Here is a 15,770-nt window from a genome sequence, read left to right as displayed (position 1 = left end):
TCTGTGTCGATGGATAGAACTAAGAAGTCGTCTAGGTTAACCTCAAATTCGGGATTTTCCTGCGGGTTGGCCCGGATATTTTCGTTTTCTTGGGGTACCCGATTCTGATCGACGATGTTAGTTTGAGTTTTTGCTGAACTCCTACAGTGTTTAGCAAAATGTCCTTTCCGTCCGCACGTATTGCAGTTTCTATCTCTAGCCGGGCATGTGGATAGGTGTCCTTTTTTGAATTGCTGACCGCAATTACGGCACTTGTTATTTTCGACTATGTTTAATGTTGGTTCGTTCTTCACGTATTGTGATCTTGGTCCTGGGTTGTAAGTTGGGAATTTTAGATACTGTTGATGAATTTTAGTACCTTTTTCGTGAACTAATACGTAAGATAGTACGTTTTCTGGGGTCAAGTATTCAATGCATAGTTTCTTTTGGATCTCGACATTTCTCATGTTGGTTATGAAAATGTCTCTTACTAGTTCTGACTCGAGTTCCCCCAGTTTACAATTTTTTGCTAGTTCTGAAAGAATTTCATGGAATTTTTCTAAGGACTCATGTTCTTTCTGTCTTCGGCCAAAAAATTTAAATCTTTCGTATGTTAGGTTTGTAGTGATCGTGAAAGTCGTTTTTAATAGTTCCCAAAATTCTGCGAAATTAACATCCAGAATTTTTTTTCCAGGATTTTTATGAGAAAAGCATTTCTGTCCTTCTTTCCCGAGTGCTAGGTATAGCTGTGATTTGAGCTTCTTGTCAATATCTCCTATTTGAAGTCCGTTGAATTTTGCGTTATCTTCCGCCCTTCTCCTTTTTAATTCTTCGTTGTAATTTTGTACTGCTACTCTATGACGTTCCTCTTTTTCGGCCCGACGGGTCTGATCCTCGGATGGGTCCAGTGGTTCTGCCATAGGGTAGATTAGTTCATCTCTTATCGGTGGGTTAATTACATCTTCGATGTCTACGGAGTCTTTCGCAATAATTGTCAGTTGGAATTTTTCCGCCCACCTTTCCCAGTCATGTTGATTTTCGTATGATGAGTTGTTCCAAAAAAACTCTAGTCCGCGTAGGTTTGATTCATTCGACTGCGCCATGTTAAAAAATTAGGATACCACTCGTGTTGTAAAAGAGTGACTTAAACTAAGAATAGATTAAGACTGTGGATGATTAAGATTCCTACTAAAATTGTAGGCTTTTATTTAAGACTAAATAAAAGACGGGGATTCTATCTAAGTTAAGAGAGGTTTAAAAGATTGAATTGGTTGCGATTGATTTGTTACGTATCATAAAAGATAGTGTCCAATTCAGAGTCTACCAAAAGCCGTTGCGCTTTTGGCAGGTATATAAATTAACAACTTAAAGGTCGATGGTAAGTTAAGATCAGAGGTTAAATAAACAAACCATAATACTTTTACAACTTTAACTTGTTGTCTTTGGCTGTCAGAAACTGAAAATTAAGGACATGCGTTGGCCTCTTTGCAACCACGTGCTATATTTCTCATGATTTCAAACCATTTTGACCACCTATGCTTTTCGCTTTACCAAGAGATTACCCACTAAGGCGACGAAGACAAAAACTGACAAATATTGCCCAATCATTATTCTGCAGCAGCTTTATATAAGGTCGTGAATTAGTTTTCTGTTTCCTGATTTGCTTTTCGAGGATATCTCAGGTAATTTGACTTCCCGGGAAAACTCAATTATTGTAATAGCTTCGGTATGGCTCATTTCCAGGTTCATTACTGGTAGGTTTAGATATCTCGAAATCAGCTCTTTTCCAGTTTCCCACCCCGGCTCTTTTTCCTTTTCCCCCCACCTGCAAATTTTTACATGTAAATTTGTTGACCACATTGTCAGATTATTATGAAAATTTACACACAGACTAATAAGGGCACGACAAACGTATTTGGTCTTCATACTCAACCTCGTAAAACCTCTCGTTCTCTCGTACAATAATATATTGAAGGTCGTGTGAGGTGGGGGGGAAAAGGAAAAAGAGCCGATTGTTCACACGACATTTTGCATGTAGTAGGAAATGTTCCAAAAAAATTTTTTTGGGGGGGGAGGGGAGGGGGGATGATGGGGAGGTGCACGAAAAGATTAAAAGTTTTTGGTTTCATCACTCTGGTTTGTTCATCTTTTTGGTTTCATGATAATTTTTAAGGTAAAATTTCATGGAAAGATTTCAAATTTTTATAGTGAATGTTCCGTAAGTTTGTGATACTATCAATTAAATGCTATAGATTTATATTCTACATTTTTGCTGTATTTGACACAGGGGCGGATTTAGGAGGGGGGGTTCGGACGCTTATCAGGGATTTGACCCCATGCCGACCCAAAGGGTTCTTTTTCCCCCTCTGTACTATTTTGAGATATCCATTTTTGGCTGACTGACCCTAAAAGTTTTCTAAAAGCGCCTCTGGCGCCAATATATTATATTTCAGAGAGGAGCGCGCGCCAAAAAACGCGATTTTTTGGTCAAAATTTTCCAAAAAGTGTAAAAACGCCCTTTTTAGCCTGTTTTTTCAAAATTTTACCTGCGGCGCAGAAATTTTTGGCACAAACAGGGAGGGTCTTTGTACTGCTTTGGCAGAGCTCAGGAAATTCAATTTGGTCTAGACCTAAAAAAATGGTCGATATCTAAATTTTTTTTTGAAAATCCGCCCCCCTTCGAGAAAATCCTAGATCCGCCTCTGATTTGACAATAATAATAATAATCATAATAAGATGATTACCCTTGAACTTTTAAAGATACTTTCAACTGACAAATTTAGTGTTTTTTTTAAGATCTGTCAAAGAGCCATCCCGTTGTCCATATAAGTATATAAGCTTAGTACTGACGTCATCAATAACAGTGACTCATATAGATCCACAGATTAGTCTATCTATATACATGACTATGGCGCTGGTGTGCTTTGACAAATTGCGGGCCCAGCTGGAGCAGCACAAGTGTCAGATGGAGTACCACCAGACAGAGGCAGAACAGAACAAGTGTCTCATGCAACAACATGCCGCTCAGATGGAAGCCCACAGGCACAAATCACTGCTCCCTTCCAAACCAACCATCTTCAGGACCAAACAATGGTTGCTTGTTTCGCTCTATGTTTTCTCGGCTCTTTTTCAATCCTTTTTTTTCTTCAAAATTTGTTTTTGGAAAGCCTGATTAAAACCTATGGTGTTGGTGTTCTAAACTCACTTTTAGTGTTCTAATTCGGTTTTTGAAGGAAAAATCAAGGGGAAATCAAATTGAGGGGGTGGGAGGGAAAATCATTTTTACAGTGAAACAAACGAGTGGTCTTACCAGGTTGAATATGCGGCTCTTTTCCAGTTACCCCCCCCCCTTTCAAAATACCGAGTAATATGTTTGTTTTACGTGTTATTACGGCTAAATGCATGATGTTACGCTTTAAAATATGAAGAACAAATGTGTTCAGAATTGTCGATTTGTTCACCACACAAAATTTCATTGTTTTATGACTATATTAAATAGGCTTTTCAAAATTGCAATTCAAAGGGGGGGGGACTGGAAAAGAGCCGAATATGCTGACCAAATAGACCTGTAATGGCCTAATTAGTCCACAATCCCATTTTTTTAAGAATTGGAGGCTCTATTCTACTCCCCGCATTTCAACATTATATTTTCATATTTGTTATACGTGTTATCATGGCTAAATTCGTTTTTTTTTACGCTGTAACGTTTGAAGAGTTATTTTGAAGAGTTAACGTTCGAAAAGATATTTTGGCTCTTTTCCACTTTCCCCCCACCTTTCAAAATACCGAGTTTTATGTTTGTTTTACGTGTTATTACGGCTAAATGCGTGACGTTACGCTGTAATGTATGAAGAACAAATCTGTTCATAATTGTCAATTTGTTCACCATGCCAATTTTCATTGCATTATGACAACGTTAAATAAGGTTTTCAAAAATTAATTTGAAGGGGGGGGGGGGGGGGGAACTGGAAAAGAGCCGATATTTTGAAGTTTGAGGGAGTGTGGAAAATATTCAATGCTTTGTGACAATCCTAAAATAGTTTTTCAAATTTGACTTTCAAACTTGTAGAAGGGGGTCTAGAAAAAAAGCCCAAATGCACAAATTGAGCAATAATTTACAAGTTAAAAAATTGCAGGTAAGATAAAATTGAGAAAAAAAAGAACGCTGTTTTTTTACAGTCAACTCACTATCGATAAAAATCAATTTTGCGTGTGACCCATTACTTTTACAAGGTTATATAAGAAAATCACATTTGTTAAAAATGGCTTATTACAATTTTTTGTTCCAACTTTCGTAATGAAAGTAGCGGGCTCTTTTCCATTTCCCCCTTTTTCAAAACACCGAGTTTTTTGTTTGTCTTACGTGTTATTACGGCTAAATGCATGATGTTACGCTGTAAAGTATGAAGAACCAATCTGTTCATAGTTGTCGATTTGTTCAACACGCAAAATTTCATTACATTATGACAACGTTAATAGACTTTTTAAAACCGAATTTGAAAGGGGGGAAACTGGAAAAGAGCCAAGTAACGGAATATTTGTGCACGGTGTGGGTTTTTTTTCTTCAGACAAATTTTGACTTTTTAACTAGCCAATCATTACGAGGCCAAATTGTGCATTCTCTGCCTTGTTAGCGGAAACCGCAACAGACCAAAATCAGATTTGTCGCGGAATCCGCAACATTGCTACTTTTTTTGATCTTCTATGCTGTTTTGGATTCCACAAACAAATACCTAAATCATTGTACCGCTCAAAATCGCTCGAAAAAAGGTGAAATTGTAGAATCCGCAACTGTAATTGCGGAATCCAGAATAGTTTGTGGAATCCACAAACAAATGATAAAACATTTGTAGCGTTCAATTGAGCTGTTGCGGAATCCGCAACTGTAAGTGGAATCCGCAAATTGTAAGTGGAATCCGCAAATTGTAAGTGGAATCCGCATTTTGTTTGCGGATTCAACTCACATATATTTATATGTGTAGTAGCCTTTAAAATTATACCTTTTAAATACATGATTTGATTTCACTAAAAAAAGAAATTTACTAGAATAGATCAGTGTTTGGAATTAATTGAATCCCAATTACTGACCAGTATTTGGGATCGATGAAATCCAAATACTGAACTAATTTGACGATTTGCTATGCGTTGGGTTTCTAAACACTCTCAATTTAATGACTTCAAATATTGGATGTATTCCATATTTATTCTACATTATTCCAGTTTTTGGCATTTAATCAATCCCAAATACTGGTCAGTATTTGGGATTGATTGAATGCCAAAAACTGAACTAATTTGACGATTTGTTTTGCGTTGGGTTTCAAATCCTTCTCAACCTAATGCATTGCTAGAGATAAGAATTCCAGCTCAGCTTTTAATTGTGCATATGCAAATTCAGTATTGAACAAAATTCGGAATCCACTTACAGTTTGCGGAATCCACTTACATTTGCGGATTTCGCTTAAATTTTGCGGAGTCCACTTACAGGTGCGGAATCCAGAACAACCAGCTATATTTGCTTGTTGCGGAATCGGCAACAAAACAAATGTGCCGACAAAATTTACGTTACAGCTATCGTTGCGGAATCCACTGAAGTTTTGTTTGTTGAATCCTTTTACATTTTGGAACATATTTTAAGACTTGTCTCTGGAATTCAGGAACATACAGACACAAAATGGTGCTCCTATCCAGTGCAATGTTTAGCCTCGTAATAATTTTGACGAAATTTTTTAAAAATCATTCGAGAGGTAATGTTGTCCTGAGCTTAACTTTGATCATTTTTTGTAAAATTATGGGGGTTTGAATAACTTTACAAAAAATATCTTCGGGCTAATTTGGGCCAATTAACGCGGGATATAATTCGCGCAAGTAACGCGCAAGCAAAGATTTAATCCGTCTTAGAAATCATTCCAAATTGGTTGAAGGACTCTTATTTGCCAGAATTGATTTGTTAATAGGAGCGAGGTTCATCAGTTTGTACTTTATATGGCGTGTGGGGCGATGAATTTCACAAAAAAAATGTCAAATTAATAAAAAATAAAAAGTTTTAATTTTATTTAATTTTTCATGGAATTACTGCGCCATAGACCTTAGGAGGCAGTCGGAACATTCAGGGCCTTGCCCTGATACGAGCAGTCTTGTTTCATTTTTCTAAACAATCGGCTGCTCTTTCTGAGTTTGCGCATTATATAATCATAAGTCATAATGAACTGTGATTTATGAAGTACTGTGATAAGAAGTTATGAAGTTGTAATGAAATGTGATAACAAGTTATGAAATTTTTTGAAGCTATGAAGATCTCGATTGAAAACGGGAAGCAATTTTGTTATCGGATGTTTTAGTTTTTTTTTGTTTTCCACGCAAAATCAGCTGCCACAAATAATCATCGGAAAGGGTCAAAAAAATATCTTTTCGAAACTCTTTCAGTCGTGATTTACTGTGTGTCGAACAACCACCAGGCTTCATCTCCTTGTTCCCATCATATAAAAAATGCGGAGGGACTTTGTATTCGGGTGTGTTTTAGTGTTTTTCCATTTTTTAAACGCAAAATCAGGTACCACAAAAATCACTGGAATGGTTCGAGTGATATATCATATAATATATCGCCGTCTCTCAGTCATGATTCGAGAAAAAAAAACTGGAGTCGAGAAGAATCAGCTTAAAATGTTTGAGTTTTTGTCGTAATTCGAGCAAGGAAAGCGATCGAGTAACGTTTTTTATATAAAAATGATGACTTATTTGACTAAAACAATTTTTTAAATAAAAATAAAACCAATTTTGGAAATATCACTAAACACTTTCTCGGTAAATTTAATTTTCATACAAAATTAAATATTTTTATGCCAACAACTAGGAAAAGATTTATATTTCTTTTTTACGTTCTTTAATTTTTTTTATATTTTTTTTTTGAAGACACAGGCAGTGTTTTATGCCTAAATCACGAATTTTTGATGCGTTTGTAAAGCTCTGTAATCGCCCCAGCAGAAGAAACGACGCTAATTTGAAGATAATTTTTTTTTGTAGTTTTTTTACGAAGTTACTTGCACAGCAACCGGCTTTCCTTGTTTGATTGAGTCTTCAACCATAAAGTTTATTTAACAATTTTACATACGCTGTACTTACTTGTTATTTGAATTGAACCACCTAGATATTTGATAGATTTTAATAAGAATCGAGAAAATTATGTGATGTCAAACAAATACATCTTGATGAAAATTTTTTAGAGATTTTTAAAACGTAACTTTGTTTCTGCTAATTTTTCATTAAACTGTTCGTTCTCTTTTTGTGATTGCTCAAAAAATACCCTGCGGATTGCTTAAGCCATGAAATACATATTTGATCTACAGGCTAAACCTGTAAAATACTCGATAAAGAATATAATTGATGTTCTTGTGAGATGAGGGAAGGGGTAGGAGAGAGCCATGAAATGTATTAAAAATTGTAACGTAAAAACAAGTAAAAATAATCCAGTTTTAGAAACTTCATTCAGTCTTTTCTCGGTCATACTACTTTTTATACAAGTTTAAGTATTGTTGTGCAAAAAACTAGGAACAATTATAGGTTTCTTTATTTATTTTTGAACATTTTTCTTTTATTTATTTTGTGAAGATAGTTTAGTGTCTTATGCCTATTTAATTAAGTTTCTAATCGTTTGAATAGTTCTGTAATCACCCAAGCAGAAGAAACGACGCTAATTGAAGCTAATTTTTTGTAGTTTTTTACAAATGTAGCTGGAACATTTTGTGATACTTGCAAAGCAAGCGGTTTTCCTTGTTTGATTGAGTTTTTGACCATAAAGTTTTAGTTTTTTACATATGTAGCTGGAAAATTTTGCGATACTTGCACAGGAAGCGGTTTTCCTTGTTTGATTGAGTTTTTGACCATAGAATTTTGTTAAACACTTAAACGCCCACAAACGCTGAAGTTTGTTGGTATTTTACCCACCAAGCTATTTGATAGAAATTGGTAAAATTAAAAAAATTTTAATTGAGTATAAACAAATTTATCATATTGAAACATTTTCAGTGGTTAATAAAACGTTTTTTTTCTGCTAATTGTTACAGTAAACTGTTTGTTTTTTTGTTCCGGCCCTTGAAAGTGGGGAGGAACTTTGTATTCGGGTGTGTTGTAGTTTTTTCTTTTTGTTTTCCTCGCAAAATCAGACGCCACAATTAATTATCGGATTGGATTGAGTGATATATCATATTGAAGCCCTTTCAGTCATGATTCGAACCACATTGAAAAATTTTCGAAACGTTTTTTTTCGTCAGTTTTGAGAAAAAGGGATTCGATTTTTTTTAATTCGAGCAAATAAAGCACGAGAGCAGGCTAACAAAACAAATTAGGCCTAATTTAAGACCTTAAAACTTATTTTTAGGCAAGTAAAATATTTTTTGAAGTTTTTTAGCCTCATTTTGGGAACCAAAAATTTCAAAAAAACTCAAAAATTTACCCCATTCTAGTCATTTTTCTTCAAAATTTTTTGTCCAATTTGCTTAAGTATGTTTTGAAGTCAGATCCTTTTATCACACCAAGTCGAAAAAACTAAACGAATTTGAAAAAAAAAATTCTTGCACAGTAACCGGCTATACTTGTTTTTTTTTGGGATTGCTTTAAAATTACCATGCCGAATATTTAAGCCATAAAATACATATTTGTTTCTCATACTTAACTTTGTAACATCTCTATTTAAAGCATTTAATTGATGTTCTTGTGAGATGGGGAGGGGGTAGGAGAAAGTCATGAAATTTATTAAAGACTTTAACAATTTTCTAATGGAGAGATAAAATGTCCTAATTTGATTTCTTAATAAAAGCAAATTGATAACGCGATCACTGTGGTTTCAATCATGACAATTGAAACCTAAAAAAGCAAATTTTTGCTTATAAAAGCATTGTTCGCCTTGTCGGATTGTTGTGAAAGTTGACATGCAAATTTACTGAGCCAATACAAGCATATTTGGTTTTTTTTTCATGATTAATTCTGTAAAACTACTCGTTAAACCGTAAGGCTGACGCTCATGCGAGGTGAGGGGAGAGTGAAGGGAAGCAAAAAGAGCCCAGAAAAGTTCTAATGTTCAGTTAAGAAGTTGTAACGTTTAGTGTTCTTCCGTTTTTGTCATTATCTCTTTAACCATGTGAGATTTATGACTGAAAATTTGATTATTCTTGGATGAAACACTTTATCTGAATGTTTTCAAGGGCTTTGTTTGGTCATTCAATCGATGGGCGTCAAAGATGTTTTAGAGGTGCCAAAACTTATCATAAAAGTACACGGAGTACTCAATATGTACTCAATATAGGAAAGTAATACTCAAAATAGGAAATAACAGAGGAATTAGTTAAAATGCTAATACAATTGTGACAATTCATAAATCTAATAAAAAACTAACTATAAGTTGAATTTAGTGTTTTTATTAGCGGATAATTTTTTCAATACTTTCTTAGGTAAACGAACAATTTCAACCAAAAGCTGAAATTTTTTTTTTGTTTTTTTTCCCGATAGTTTTTTGTTTATTGAAGCCCTTTCAGTCATGATTCGAACCACACTGAAAAAGTTTCGAAACGTTTTTTTTTTCGTCAGTTTTGAGAAAAAGGGATTCGATTTTTTTTTAATTCGAGCAAATAAAGCACGCGAGCAGGCTAACAAAATAAATTAGGCCTAATTTAAGACCTGAAAACTTATTTTTAGGCAAGTAAAATATTTTTTGAAGTTTTTTAGCCTCATTTTGGGAACCAAAAATTTCAAAAAAATTCAAAAGTTTACCTCATTCTAGTCATTTTTCTTCAAAATTTTTTGTCCAATTTGCTTAAGTATGTTTTGAAGTCAGATCCTTTTATCACACCAAGTCGAAAAAACTAAACGAATTTGAAAAAAAAAATTTCTTGCACAGTAACCGGCTATACTTGTTTTTTTTTGGGATTGCTTGAAAATTACCATGCCGAATATTTAAGCCATAAAATACATATTTGTTTCTCATACTTAACTTTGTAACATCTCTAGTTAAAGCATATAATTGATGTTCTTGTGAGATGGGGAGGGGGTAGGAGAAAGCCATGAAATTTATTAAAGACTTTAACAATTTTCCTAATGGAGAGATAAAATGTCCTAATTTGATTTCCTAATAAAAGCAAATTGATAACGCGATCACTGTGGTTTCAATCACGACAATTGAAACCTAAAAAAGCAAATTTTTGCTTATAAAAGCATTGTTCGCCTTGTCGGGTTGTTGTGAAAGTTGACATGCAAATTTACTGAGCCAATAGAAGCATATTTGGTTTTTTTTTCATGATTAATTATGTAAAACCACTCGTTAAACCGTAAGGCTGACGCTCATGCGAGGTGAGGGGAGAGTGAAGGGAAGCAAAAAGAGCCCAGAAAAGTTCTAATGTTCAATTAAGAAGTTGTAACGTTTAGTGTTCTTCCGTTTTTGTCATTATCTCTTTAACCATGTGAGATTTATGACTGAAAATTTGATTATTCTTGGATGAAACACTTTATCTGAATGTTTTCAAGGGCTTTGTTTGGTCATTCAATCGATGGGCGTCAAAGATGTTTTAGAGGTGCCAAAACTTATCATAAAAGTACACGGAGTACTCAATATGTACTCAATATAGGAAAGTAATACTCAAAATAGGAAATAACAGAGGAATTAGTTAAAATGCTAATACAATTGTGACAATTCATAAATCTAATAAAAAACTAACTATAAGTTGAATTTAGTGTTTTTATTAGCGGATAATTTTTTCAATACTTTCTTAGGTAAACGAACAATTTCATCCAAAAGCTGAAACTTTTTTTTTGTTTTTTTTCCCGATAGTTTTTTGTTTATTGAAGCCCTTTCAGTCATGATTCGAACCACACTGAAAAAGTTTCGAAACGTTTTTTTTTCGTCAGTTTTGAGAAAAAGGGATTCGATTTTTTTTAATTCGAGCAAATAAAGCACGCGAGCAGGCTAACAAAATAAATTAGGCCTAATTTAAGACCTGAAAACTTATTTTTAGGCAAGTAAAATATTTTTTGAAGTTTTTTAGCCTCATTTTGGGAACCAAAAGTTTCAAAAAAATTCAAAAGTTTACCTCATTCTAGTCATTTTTCTTCAAAATTTTTTGTCCAATTTGCTTAAGTATGTTTTGAAGTCAGATCCTTTTATCATACCAAGTCGAAAAAACTAAACGAATTTGAAAAAAAAAATTTCTTGCACAGTAACCGGCTATACTTGTTTTTTTTTGGGATTGCTTGAAAATTACCATGCCGAATATTTAAGCCATAAAATACATATTTGTTTCTCATACTTAACTTTGTAACATCTCTGGTTAAAGCATATAATTGATGTTCTTGTGAGATGGGGAGGGGGTAGGAGAAAGCCATGAAATTTATTGAAGACTTTAACAATTTTCCTAATGGAGAGATAAAATGTCCTAATTTGATTTCCTAATAAAAGCAAATTGATAACGCGATCACTGTGGTTTCAATCACGACAATTGAAACCTAAAAATTTTTGCTTATAAAAGCATTGTTCGCCTTGTCGGATTGTTGTGAAAGTTGACATGCAAATTTACTGAGCCAATACAAGCATATTTGGTTTTTTTTTCATGATTAATTATGTAAAACCACTCGTTAAACCGTAAGGCTGACGCTCATGCGAGGTGAGGGGAGAGTGAAGGGAAGCAAAAAGAGCCCAGAAAAGTTCTAATGTTCAATTAAGAAGTTGTAACGTTTAGTGTTCTTCCGTTTTTGTCATTATCTCTTTAACCATGTGAGATTTATGACTGAAAATTTGATTATTCTTGGATGAAACACTTTATCTGAATGTTTTCAAGGGCTTTGTTTGGTCATTCAATCGATGGGCGTCAAAGATGTTTTAGAGGTGCCAAAAATTATCATAAAAGTACACGGAGTACTCAATATGTACTCAATATAGGAAAGTAATACTCAAAATAGGAAATAACAGAGGAATTAGTTAAAATGCTAATACAATTGTGACAATTCATAAATCTAATAAAAAACTAACTATAAGTTGAATTTAGTGTTTTTATTAGCGGATAATTTTTTCAATACTTTCTTAAGTAAACGAACAGTTTCAACCAAAAGCTGAAACTTTTTTTTGTTTTTTTTCCCGATAGTTTTTTGTTTATTGAAGCCCTTTCAGTCATGATTCGAACCACACTGAAAAATTTTCGAAACGTTTTTTTTCGTCAGTTTTGAGAAAAAGGGATTCGATTTTTTTTAATTCGAGCAAATAAAGCACGCGAGCAGGCCAACAAATTAAATTAGGCCTAATTTAAGACCTTAAAACTTATTTTTAGGCAAGTAAAATATATTTGAAGTTTTTTAGCCTCATTTTGGGAACCAAAAATTTCAAAAAAATTCAAAAATTTACCTCATTCTAGTCATTTTTCTTCAAAAGTTTTTGTCCAATTTGCTTAAGTATGTTTTGAAGTCAGATCCTTTTATCACACCAAGTCGAAAAAACTAAACGAATTTGAAAAAAAAAATTCTTGCACAGTAACCGGCTATACTTGTTTTTTTTTGGGATTGCTTGAAAATTACCATGCCGAATATTTAAGCCATAAAATAAATATTTGTTTCTCATACTTAACTTTGTAACATCTCTAGTTAAAGCATATAATTGATGTTCTTGTGAGATGGGGAGGGGGTAGGAGAAAGCCATGAAATTTATTAAAGACTTTAACAATTTTGCTAATGGAGAGATAAAATGTCCTAATTTGATTTCTTAATAAAAGCAAATTGATAACGCGATCACTGTGGTTTCGATCACGACAATTGAAACATAAAAAAGCAAATTTTTGCTTATAAAAGCATTGTTCGCCTTGTCGGATTGTTGTGAAAGTTGACATGCAAATTTACTGAGCCAATACAAGCATATTTGGTTTTTTTTTCATGATTAATTATGTAAAACCACTCGTTAAACCGTAAGGCTGACGCTCATGCGAGGTGAGGGGAGAGTGAAGGGAAGCAAAAAGAGCCCAGAAAAGTTCTAATGTTCAGTTAAGAAGTTGTAACGTTTAGTGTTCTTCCGTTTTTGTCATTATCTCTTTAACCATGTGAGATTTATGACTGAAAATTTGATTATTCTTGGATGAAACACTTTATCTGAATGTTTTCAAGGGCTTTGTTTGGTCATTCAATCGATGGGCGTCAAAGATGTTTTAGAGGTGCCAAAACTTATCATAAAAGTACACGGAGTACTCAATATGTACTCAATATAGGAAAGTAATACTCAAAATAGGAAATAACAGAGGAATTAGTTAAAATGCTAATACAATTGTGACAATTCATAAATCTAATAAAAAACTAACTATAAGTTGAATTTAGTGTTTTTATTAGCGGATAATTTTTTCAATACTTTCTTAGGTAAACGAACAATTTCAACCAAAAGCTGAAACTTTTTTTTTGTTTTTTTTTCCCGATAGTTTTTTGTTTTTTTTTCACGATAGTTTTTTGACGTCCGGAGTATTTCTCTGACACCTTCTGATAAAATGGCCACATAACTCCTTAAAAATTACAATTGATGGTTTTTTTATTTGATTATATTTTGACAATCAGTTTAATTCATCATATGGCAAATTTTCAGCTACAAATTTCTAATAATTACTAAAGAAAAAAACGACAAAAAGGTGATTAAAAACTTTCGTTCATTTCAACGGCTGAAACTTTAAATTTTCTCCGATTTCACGGGACAGTAGTTCTTGAAACTTATTTTAGTGCCTTTTCTTTTTACAAAAACAGCCAAAAATAAAAAGATGAAAAAAAACTCTGGGAGAAATTTTTTTCCGTGTTTTTTTTTCTTCAAATTTCAGCAAAAATGTATGTGCCGCTATTCTCATTTATCTCTCGTATTGGTTTCTCGGTGAAGTTTTTACCAAGTGACGAGGACTCCTTTTTCGGAAGGGAGCAGTTTCTGTGGCACAGGATAGAGATGGAGAAGCACTGTTGTGCGTGGAAGCAGCACGCCGCCGAAATGGAGTTTCACCGGGAGAGAATAGAATGTCTCACGGCTGAGATGAACGGATTCGCACACCAGGTACTATTATTACTCTCATTATTTAGTGTCACTGAATGTTATGAAGACACTTAAAAAATCGCGATGGTTTTTTTTCAGGAAAAAAAACTTAAATTTTATACGCTCAAACTTAATTTTTCACGGTGTGACATCAAAAAACAAACGGATTTTTTTCTGTGCTCAATTTTTTTGCCCGGTCTTCATTAATTAAACATGCGAATTTCGACATCGTTTAGATGCTAATAAGGGAAGTATTTGCTTACTGATTTAAGACAGTGTGGTGTTTTGTGTTCTTTTTTGAGAAAAGATGGCTCTTTTTCACTCCCTACCCCTCCTCTCCACCCCCCCCCCCATAATTTTGTAACAACGTAACATCAAGGAAAGTTTTTTACGGAGTTTTCATACAATAGTTTTCATGGACAAATTAAAACCAGCATGTAATAAGCATGAACAATAATTCTAAAAAAAAATATGGAAAGACTGCTAAAAGAATATCTTGCATGTAAAACCACTCGTTAAACCGTAAGGCTGACGCTCATGCGAGGTGAGGGGAGAGTGAAGGGAAGCAAAAAGAGCCCAGAAAAGTTCTAATGTTCAATTAAGAAGTTGTAACGTTTAGTGTTCTTCCGTTTTTGTCATTATCTCTTTAACCATGTGAGATTTATGACTGAAAATTTGATTATTCTTGGATGAAACACTTTATCTGAATGTTTTCAAGGGCTTTGTTTGGTCATTCAATCGATGGGCGTCAAAGATGTTTTAGAGGTGCCAAAAATTATCATAAAAGTACACGGAGTACTCAATATGTACTCAATATAGGAAAGTAATACTCAAAATAGGAAATAACAGAGGAATTAGTTAAAATGCTAATACAATTGTGACAATTCATAAATCTAATAAAAAACTAACTATAAGTTGAATTTAGTGTTTTTATTAGCGGATAATTTTTTCAATACTTTCTTAAGTAAACGAACAGTTTCAACCAAAAGCTGAAACTTTTTTTTGTTTTTTTTCCCGATAGTTTTTTGTTTATTGAAGCCCTTTCAGTCATGATTCGAACCACACTGAAAAATTTTCGAAACGTTTTTTTTCGTCAGTTTTGAGAAAAAGGGATTCGATTTTTTTTAATTCGAGCAAATAAAGCACGCGAGCAGGCCAACAAATTAAATTAGGCCTAATTTAAACCTTAAAACTTATTTTTAGGCAAGTAAAATATATTTGAAGTTTTTTAGCCTCATTTTGGGAACCAAAAATTTCAAAAAAATTCAAAAATTTACCTCATTCTAGTCATTTTTCTTCAAAAGTTTTTGTCCAATTTGCTTAAGTATGTTTTGAAGTCAGATCCTTTTATCACACCAAGTCGAAAAAACTAAACGAATTTGAAAAAAAAAATTCTTGCACAGTAACCGGCTATACTTGTTTTTTTTTGGGATTGCTTGAAAATTACCATGCCGAATATTTAAGCCATAAAATAAATATTTGTTTCTCATACTTAACTTTGTAACATCTCTAGTTAAAGCATATAATTGATGTTCTTGTGAGATGGGGAGGGGGTAGGAGAAAGCCATGAAATTTATTAAAGACTTTAACAATTTTGCTAATGGAGAGATAAAATGTCCTAATTTGATTTCTTAATAAAAGCAAATTGATAACGCGATCACTGTGGTTTCGATCACGACAATTGAAACATAAAAAAGCAAATTTTTGCTTATAAAAGCATTGTTCGCCTTGTCGGATTGTTGTGAAAGTTGACATGCAAATTTACTGA

At 33.5% G+C, this 15,770-nt stretch overlaps 1 protein-coding gene and 1 long non-coding RNA gene across 6 annotated transcripts in view; one reads left to right on the top strand and one right to left on the bottom strand.

Moving 5' to 3' along the window:
• The window catches only part of LOC134851457 (procathepsin L-like), a 34,772-nt gene that overhangs the window by 9,241 nt on the left and 9,761 nt on the right, over positions 1-15,770 (bottom strand). The window lies entirely within an intron of this gene.
• Positions 865-14,019, top strand: LOC134851458 (uncharacterized). Of its 5 annotated transcripts, none has more exons than XR_010164230.1 (3): positions 865-1,661; positions 2,776-3,021; positions 13,912-14,019. It is a non-coding gene; the product is annotated as an uncharacterized LOC134851458 (long non-coding RNA). The 5 variants fall into 5 exon arrangements; XR_010164231.1 differs by having other exon boundaries at positions 866-1,661; positions 2,810-3,021; XR_010164229.1 differs by having other exon boundaries at positions 866-1,693; positions 2,810-3,021.

Source organism: Symsagittifera roscoffensis, chromosome 7 (genome assembly GCF_963678635.1).
Source record: "Symsagittifera roscoffensis chromosome 7, txSymRosc1.1, whole genome shotgun sequence".
Taxonomy (NCBI): Eukaryota; Metazoa; Xenacoelomorpha; order Acoela; family Convolutidae; genus Symsagittifera; species Symsagittifera roscoffensis.
Note: the sequence above shows the minus strand (reverse complement) of the source record. Positions and strands in the feature narration are given on the sequence as shown.